Genomic DNA, 9,076 nt, shown 5'->3' with positions numbered 1-9,076 from the left:
CTGAAGTTGTTACTTTCGTCAAAATACTCTCTTACTAATAATTTACAATAGTTCGTGAATTTTATTGTATATGCCGTCTACTTCAGCTGGGTTGGATCCACTCTTTAAAAATAAATCACGAAAGTGGATAAAATAATGAAAACACTAGCTTGTGGGAAAAATAACGCGAAAACAATATTAAATAACAACACTACACAAAAAATATGAAATAACAGTATGTGAACACATATTACGGTGCACGTTATCAGCACTTCGAAAGTCAGTAGCAGAATTATCTATCATCAACATTCTCCTGAAATGAAGCTCAAAATTGGAAAACTACCAACGTGCACACAAACTTGAAATGTTGAATATCGATTCTCAGCACGCTCTTACCGTCTAGCGGCAAATTTTAAAAGATAAACTGAACTAAATTTAAACTCCTCCCAAACAGTCCATGGAGGCCCAAAGGTGCCGACCGGCCGCCGTGTCATCCTCAGCCCACAGACGTCACTGGATGTGGATGTGGTCAGCAAACCGCTCTACCGGCCGTATGTCAGTTTCCGAGACCGGAGCCGCTACTTCTGTCAAGTAGCTCCTCAGTTTGCCTCACAAGAGCTGAGGGCACCCTGCTTGCCAACAGCGCTCGGCAGAACGGATGGTCACCCATCCAAGTGCTAGCCCAGCCCAACAGTGCTTAACTTCTGTGATCTGACGGGAACCGGTGTTACCACTGCAGCAAGGCCATTGGCAATCTTAAAAGAAAAGTGAGTCTAAACAGCATACAAACAAATCGACACTCTGGCAATACTAGCGTCAATATGGAGTCATGACAGTGACCCTGACACTGTGAGGCTGTGACTGAATTCGCATGTCAGAAGCCAGAAAAGCCACAGTTGCAGTGCGGGCTGTTGCGATATGTGCAGGAGGCAGGAACTGACAGGGAGGTGAAGCCATGCCGTCTACAGTACCGTTTCCAGCTGCAGTAGATTTCTCAGTTGAGGATCCATGGCGCGAACAGTCCGATTAGTATGGTCCCACAGATTCTCAATTGGGTTTAAGTTCAGGGAGTTTGGTGGCCATGGGAGTAAGGTAAACTCATTCTGGTCCTCAGACGTTTCACGCCATAGACGCATGTGATTCATCTGAAAAGCTCCCCCCCCCCCCAGTCACCATTCAATGGACGTCCCGCTGCGGTACTGGCGTACAAACTGCAGCCTTTGTCTCTGATGAACATCAATCAACATGATTGCACGAACCAGGTGCCTGCAGTGGGGGCCCACTCGCAGCAACATTCGCTGAACAGTTGTGTAGGAGAGACTGTTGGTAGCCCCTTTGTTCATCTGGGTGGTCAGTTACTCAACAGTTGCATGTGTCTTTGCCCACCATATTTTTGAAGGCGTCATTCGCTCCTTTCAACTATGGCCTCTGGTGCACCACAGTTGGTCGGCACCGGTCTTGGAAACAGTGGCCTACTACAAAGGGGGCTCTCGATATCAAGCGGGGACGTTTCTGCCTGTTTGTCTTATGAAGAATTTTTCACAGTCTTCGCAGCGAATTTTAAATACAACTGGGTTTCCAATTGCATTACTCTATTTTTGTTATATTATGTCATATTTGGCAAGCGAGATGCTTAGCGGTGTTTTCCAGGTGTGTTAATTTTATTTGTTGCACTTCCCAGGTATGGGGTAGATATATATGTACTTTTCTGATTAATTGTTGTTTCTCTGATGAGTGATATTTCTTTGCATATAGTATGTGTCAAGATTCTGTACATCTGTTACGTAGCTCTGTGATTATCTGTGGATTGTTTTCTTTCTGTTATGCCACATATTGCAGGGTTCTAATTTCTCTTTGTATAGCGTCCTGTTCTAGAGGCAGGTTAATCATTCTATCGATCATGGTGTGAAAGCATGTATATTAGTGTGATTTCGAGAGGCAGGTATTTGCACTGATGGTATTATCAGTTGTGGTTGGCTTCAGTATATTTCTAAAATACGACTACTGTTACTGTTACTTATGGTTAAATCGAGGAAGTTTATTGAAATATTATGTAAAATCATATTATTCATAAGTAATTCAATGTAATACAACAAATACTCCAAAAATTAATAAGATATCCAATAACCAGTCAATATGTAGGGGAAGTCAGGCTATAAAGACATACCCGGGTAAAATGACATAGCAAGGCTATGGACAATACCAGTTGTGTGGCGCCATCTGCACTAAGCTGTATAGGAACGTCGACTAGAAACCCTATTCCTATGTATATGGTGGCGAGCTGCCAGCTTCCGTCTTGGTAGTGTGAACGAAAATATTGTAGGTAAGCCTCATACTTTCTACGTTTATTCGCATATATTCATTGATTAGTTTTGTAGGTAATTACATGTTTGAGAAATGTAAAGCTATCTCACAAAGCATACTTTTAGCTATGTGTTGAGAGGTAGAAGATTCTGTTAGCGCACGCAGTCGTTGAATGTACCTCGAATAAATCAAAGAAGGCTTTTCAGGCTGCAGTAACATACCATTTGTCAGGGTGAAATGACACAGTAGTCATTTTACCCCAATGTGGATTCGAATTATATTCTGTGTGATCTTTGATATTAATTAAGCTGTTTATTTTACATATCTGTACAAATTTAACAACAGCGGGAATAGGTCACTCTATAGTAAAGCAACTTAAAAGATATATTAAAGATGATTTGATAAATGTGCACTGATACACAAATGCAATAAATGTACGTAGGCAAAATACAAGTACGTGAATTTTCGTTTTCACATGGGAAGCAATAAAGTAAAGAAATCGTTAAGACAGTCTTGGGATGCGGTGCAGTTGCAGCAGGCTATAGATCCTATTACCAGAGGTGAGATGGGATGGCTGTGGACGTCGAAAGCATTCGAAGTTCCCCATGCTACGCTTGGAAGACGAACTAGGATTATATAATAATAATAATAATAATAATAATAATAATAATAATAATTAACTGGTGTTCAGAAAGGATTGGATAGATTCCAGCAAACTTTCAGCATTGCATTGGAACGTGAACTAGTACAACGCCTGAAACTATTGGAGCCGCCCATATTTGGTGTGACTATGAAGAAGGTGAGACAACTTGCATTCCAAATAGCTGAGAAAATTAGAGAGGCAACTTAGTTTTGGAAAAGAAATATTGTACGAAAAAAGACCTTTCTGACGACATTAAAGATGCTTCTGGGGAAAGTCACTGTTTGTACTGCTTCGAACTACACTCGCATTCAAAACTCGGAGAACACTGCTTCAGGCGTCAGCAGTGTAATTTTTGGGCACACAATGGATGTGCTGGAGGAAGCCACAGAACGAAAATCTTTATTTGTTATGCCTGCAAACAGATAGGACTGGTGAGAAATATTGTTTTCAAAACCGGAATTAATTTTGTTGTTTCTTGGATAAACATTCGAGATTCTGTAATGAGATTTTCACTCTGCAGCGGAGTGTGCGCTGATATGAAACTTCCTGGCAGATTAAAACTGTGTGCCCGACCGAGACTCGAACTCAGTAGCTCAGATGGTAGAGCACTTCCCCGCGAAAGGCAAAGGTCCCGAGTTCGAGTCTCGGTCGGGCACACAGTTTTAATCTGCTGGGAAGTTTCATTCGAGATTCTACTTTCAGTCCTCACCTGAGAAACCTTAATTGATACTATTGAAGATTTATTTCAGGAATAGTATTTTATTTGTTCTCAAGTATAAATCCATTAAATATATCAAATATTTAACATTTATCTTAATTTCTTGTTTTTTTCTTACTCTTATGCCATTTTACTGTAAAATGACGTATTATTCACTTTTTACGAGAATTTCAAAAACGTATGGTTTATTTTAATTTAAAAATATGGCAGCAAGGTAGCGAAATGTACAAGTGAATGAGGCATGATATGATTCAGTTTTCATTTAACATCACGGTTTATGAAGTAATAATGATCTAGAAACAAAACGGTATATCATTTTAGTCGGACTTCCCCTACTTGCCCTTGTGAGCTATATCTCCACAAGGCCAGTTCGAGAACATTTTTCCACAGAAGCGGCTTACCACTTGGCGCCTCCTGCACTTTTCCCTCATACAGTTCCACCTGTGTCGATTTTCACTATTAACTGTGATTCACATTGTATGCAGATCTTGCACTTGAGCGTCCCCGACGCTCCTCTCAGCTTGTGACCTCAAATGGCTCCGACTAATCGTGGCAGGTCTTGCTCAGAAATCTAACAGTGTCTCTTAGCTCGGAGCCCCAAGCGGTGGCTTGTGTTTCTTGAGCCTTAAGCGGGCCCTATATGTCCACTACAAAGCTGCTCATAACGCTTCTGTTTTGTTGGTTTCCTCAGCATCCTTAGTGATTACCGTCTCTTGAACCATACTGCTCACCTTGACTGCGGGATGAGTTGTTCTTTTCCCCTCTATGCTGCTCACTTATCCGTGTTGCCAACTGCTGTGACCGCCTTCTCGAGGATGTCCGCCATGTGTCAGTGACTCCCTGCTTGTTCCGGGCTCGCGACAATCCATCTCGAAATGTCTTGTTTTGCCACATCCGTAACTGCTCCTGATAGCTCGTACTACTTTTCTGTTCAGTGTAAAATGTATTGAAATTTGCAGCTTCACTTCCGTCCATGTCTTTTAAATACATCATTTAAATTTTCCTTTTAAGTTGTTCGACTGTCTGACCTTCTTTAAAAACGTCAGTCAAGTCCCTGATACAGCTCAAAGATTCCGGCAAGGTTCCCAGCATGTTGCTTAGCTTTTTTTCTTTTCCATCGCTTTCGCACCTCATAATTTTAATTCGTTCGCTGTTTCTTCAAAAACGCTGAAGAGTGTGTGTTAGCCCGCACAGAGTTTGGAGTATTGTCGGTTCCTTAGAGAATAATCGTTGAACTTTTCACTATCTCAAATGCAGTTTCCTTATCAATCGCGAATTTCAATCACTTGTTCGAAACAGCTGTGTATGCAGGGTGACAATTATTGAACTATGTTAAAGAAAATCTTTATAACTTCTGAAACTACACGGTTTGCCACGGGCATGATGGGAATTAGTTTGCACTGTATGGTTTGGGTTAGCGAAGAAGCCCACTTTCATTTGTATGGGTTCATCAATAACCAAAATTGGCACATTTGGGGACAGAGAATCCTCATTTCGTGATCGAGAAGTCTCTTCACTCTCAATGGGTGACTGTGTGGTGTGCACTGCCCAGTCACGAAATAATCGGTGCGATATTCGTTGATTCATTTCGTGATCGAGAAGTCTCTTCACTCTCAATCGGTGACTGTGTGGTGTGCACTGCCCAGTCACGAAATAATCGGTGCGATATTCGTTGATTCATTTCGTGATCGAGAAGTCTCTTCACTCTCAATGGGTGACTGTGTGGTGTGCACTGCCCAGTCACGAAATAATCGGTGCGATATTCGTTGATTCATTTCGTGATCGAGAAGTCTCTTCACTCTCAATGGGTGACTGTGTGGTGTGCACTGCCCAGTCACGAAATAATCGGTGCGACATTCGTTGATTCATTTCGTGATCGAGAAGTCTCTTCACTCTCAATGGGTGACTGTGTGGTGTGCACTGCCCAGTCACGAAATAATCGGTGCGATATTCGTTGATTCATTTCGTGATCGAGAAGTCTCTTCACTCTCAATGGGTGACTGTGTGGTGTGCACTGCCCAGTCACGAAATAATCGGTGCGATATTCGTTGATTCATTTCGTGATCGAGAAGTCTCTTCACTCTCAATGGGTGACTGTGTGGTGTGCACTGCCCAGTCACGAAATAATCGGTGCGACATTCGTTGATTCATTTCGTGATCGAGAAGTCTCTTCACTCTCAATGGGTGACTGTGTGGTGTGCACTGCCCAGTCACGAAATAATCGGTGCGATATTCGTTGATTCATTTCGTGATCGAGAAGTCTCTTCACTCTCAATGGGTGACTGTGTGGTGTGCACTGCCCAGTCACGAAATAATCGGTGCGATATTCGTTGATTCATTTCGTGATCGAGAAGTCTCTTCACTCTCAATGGGTGACTGTGTGGTGTGCACTGCCCAGTCACGAAATAATCGGTGCGACATTCCTTGATGGCACGGTGATTAGAGAATGATATGTGAAGGTTTTGGAAGATGATTTCATCCCCATTATCCAGAGTAACCGTAATTTGGACAAGATGTGGTTCATGCAAGACAGGGCTCAACCCGGGTCTGAAGTATCCAGAGGCCACTGGCATGGGCCTCGATTGGCCGCCATATTCTCCGGATCTGAACACATGCGACTACTTTTTGTGGGGCTATGTTAAAGACAAGATGTACAGCAATAACCCGAAAACCATTGCTGCCATTCAGGAGATCATCGACGGCATCTATATTCCTACACCTGAGCGGGTCATGCAGAATCCCGCAAGTGATGGCCGGCATATCGAACACGTCACAACCTAAATCCGAATGCCTGTCGTGACCTTTGCGTGTTGAATAAAGTGTATGCACGCCGATGTTTGTAACTAATATACGTTTTTTCATATAATTCAATAATTGTCACCCTGTATGTACTTCATTGCGATCATATTCTGTTCATCCCAAGAATCTGTCTTGTCCATGCTCATGTTTGCTCTTGCAGACAGATTATAGCATTTCTTCGTTTTCAGATACATTTCCAGTGGTCATTTCCAGTTCCTGTAATCTTCCCGAACAACCACTGGTATCTTAATGTCAGCCACATTCACTTTCACAAAGCGCACTTTTCAAATAACGAGCCTCTCTTTAGCTCACAACCGATCACAACTTTTCAGAATAACGATATTCTTTTTGCTTAAGAACCGCTGACTGCTACCATGTTAAACATATTTATTAAGGGGCTCCGGAAAGGCTCAAAATCATGAAAAGTTCAATTTTTACTTTTTTGCGTTTTCTGAATCTGCAGACTATTACCTTTTAATAGATATACAATTTATTCAATTCCGAAGACTACAACTATTTTTAAATTTTTTTAAAAATGTGTTCTACATGGGCGTGACCCACTGTGGCGCTGTTAAACTGCTGTCAAATGGTGTTATTATTAACGTCCGTGTTCATCAGATACATTTTAGTGATGTGAGATAAAGTATGTGTTGTGGCTAACCTGTGATGGTTCAATATATATCGCTGCTGTGATTGTCGATTGTTTCATGTTTATTTACTCTGTCGTTATCTCGAAAATATTCGTAATTAATTCTGTTTCTTGAGTCTCTGTTTTGTTGAAGAATAATAATGAGTAAAAGTAAAGTTATTAGAAATCCTCTGAAGGCTTTTAAGAAAAGGAGAAATGTTGGAAAGCCAAAGGTAGGTGTTATTACTGTAAATAATAACATTCTAACATGGTACGAGCGATGCTTGCTTTAGACAAGGAACGCCTTCGGGCTGCAGACAGGGCTGTAAAGAGTCTAGAAATACAAGCAAGAGTAAACAGGAGGAGGAACAAGAGGAAGCTGGAGGAGGAGTTTGCAGAGGATGAAGATAATCCATCCTATGGACCTGGAATGCACTAAAAAGTTAATCCAATCTTTGTCGCTCGATTCCCAAAACTTTTATTTTCTCATACTAATTACATGTTTTCTAAGGATCTTCCAAACGTATTTGTTTCAACCTTTCAGTAAATGTTACACAGTACCTTCTGCATAATTTAACACAGCCTTTTTCCAAAAAACTGTATATTTTTGAATATATAAATAAAAAATTGCAAAAAAAAGTTGTGAATTTTCATTACAATTGAAAAAAAATCATCTTTAATAACTGAACTAAAATTATGTAAAATCCCTGTGTTAAGTTGTAGCCCATATTCCAATAAATAATCTGTAAAAAGTTCAACTTCCTACCTCAAATACTTTGTGAGGAAAGATGTAATTTATAAGTGTTATTTTAACATTGCAAGTATAGGGCGTTCCGGAGCCCCTTAAGGACACGATAGATACAATGAGCATCTAACTTTACACAGTGAACCCATTTACGACACGGAACTGACTGACTGTTACACACGCAGGGATACTTATTATGCCGAGTCCTCTGGAAACCGTCGAGAGTATTGATATAAATCTTCCACATTTCCAGAGATACGATGCAGCCAGTGACATGCAATATCAGTATAAAGCACCCAATGCTATGCTCAACTGGTACGAAGCACTAAATGTCACGCAACACTGATGAAAAGCACTCTCGGCCACACAACATTTGCACGTAGAACGCTCTGTAATATAACACAGTACAAAGCACCCTCTGCCACGCAACTTTCGTAAGAAGCACCTTCTGCCACAGGACATCAACACTAAGCACCCTCTGCCACGCAATATCAGTGCAAAATGCCCTCTGCCACACATCAGTATGAAGAACCCTGTGCCACTCAACACCAGTACAAAGCACCCCGTGCCACACATCTGTACGAAGCGCCCTCTGCTGCACAACACTTGTACAAAGCACACTAGTCCGAGCAACATTGATACAAAGCATTTTTTGCCATAATATTGATGGGATGTACCCTCTGCCACACACCCTATTTTGGACAACATTGGTATGAAGCACTGTCTGCCACTAAAGATGGGTAAGTAGCACTCTCTGCCATGTGACATTGGTATAAAACATCCTCCGCTACACAACATTGGCATGAAGCACACTTTGCAACGAAACATTGCTACAAGCACCCTACGCCGTGCAAAATTGGTTCGAAGCAACCTCTGCCACCCAAAATCGATCTGAAGCATTCTTCACCATCGAAAACTGGTAAGAATCCCTCTCTGCCACAGGACACTGGTACGGAGAACATGAGGCCATGTAACAATGGTGCGAAGCACATTGTGTCACGTAACATTGGTAGGAAGCACCACAGCCACACTATATTTCTATGAAGCACACTTTTCCATAAACCATCTTTAAGAAACGCCCTTCACCTTTCAACAATGGTAACAAGTACTCTCTGCCACATAAAAATGGTGCAAAGTACTCTATGCCATGCAACTCTGATACGACACAGCCTCTGCCACACAACTTTGATATTAAACTGGTTCTCTTTATTCCCACAATAATGTGTCGTGAAAAGAACTTCGCGTTCCTCCAAGGATTCC

The 9,076-nt window shown here is 41.6% G+C and overlaps 1 pseudogene; it reads right to left on the bottom strand.

Moving 5' to 3' along the window:
• Window positions 1–613: 613 nt before the first annotated feature.
• On the bottom strand, window positions 614–731 carry LOC126160096 (5S ribosomal RNA; annotated as a pseudogene).
• Between the last annotated feature and the right edge of the window lie 8,345 nt (window positions 732–9,076).

The sequence above is a fragment of the Schistocerca cancellata genome, unplaced genomic scaffold, assembly GCF_023864275.1.
Source record: "Schistocerca cancellata isolate TAMUIC-IGC-003103 unplaced genomic scaffold, iqSchCanc2.1 HiC_scaffold_1152, whole genome shotgun sequence".
NCBI classification, from domain to species: domain Eukaryota; kingdom Metazoa; phylum Arthropoda; class Insecta; order Orthoptera; family Acrididae; genus Schistocerca; species Schistocerca cancellata.
Note: the sequence above shows the minus strand (reverse complement) of the source record. Positions and strands in the feature narration are given on the sequence as shown.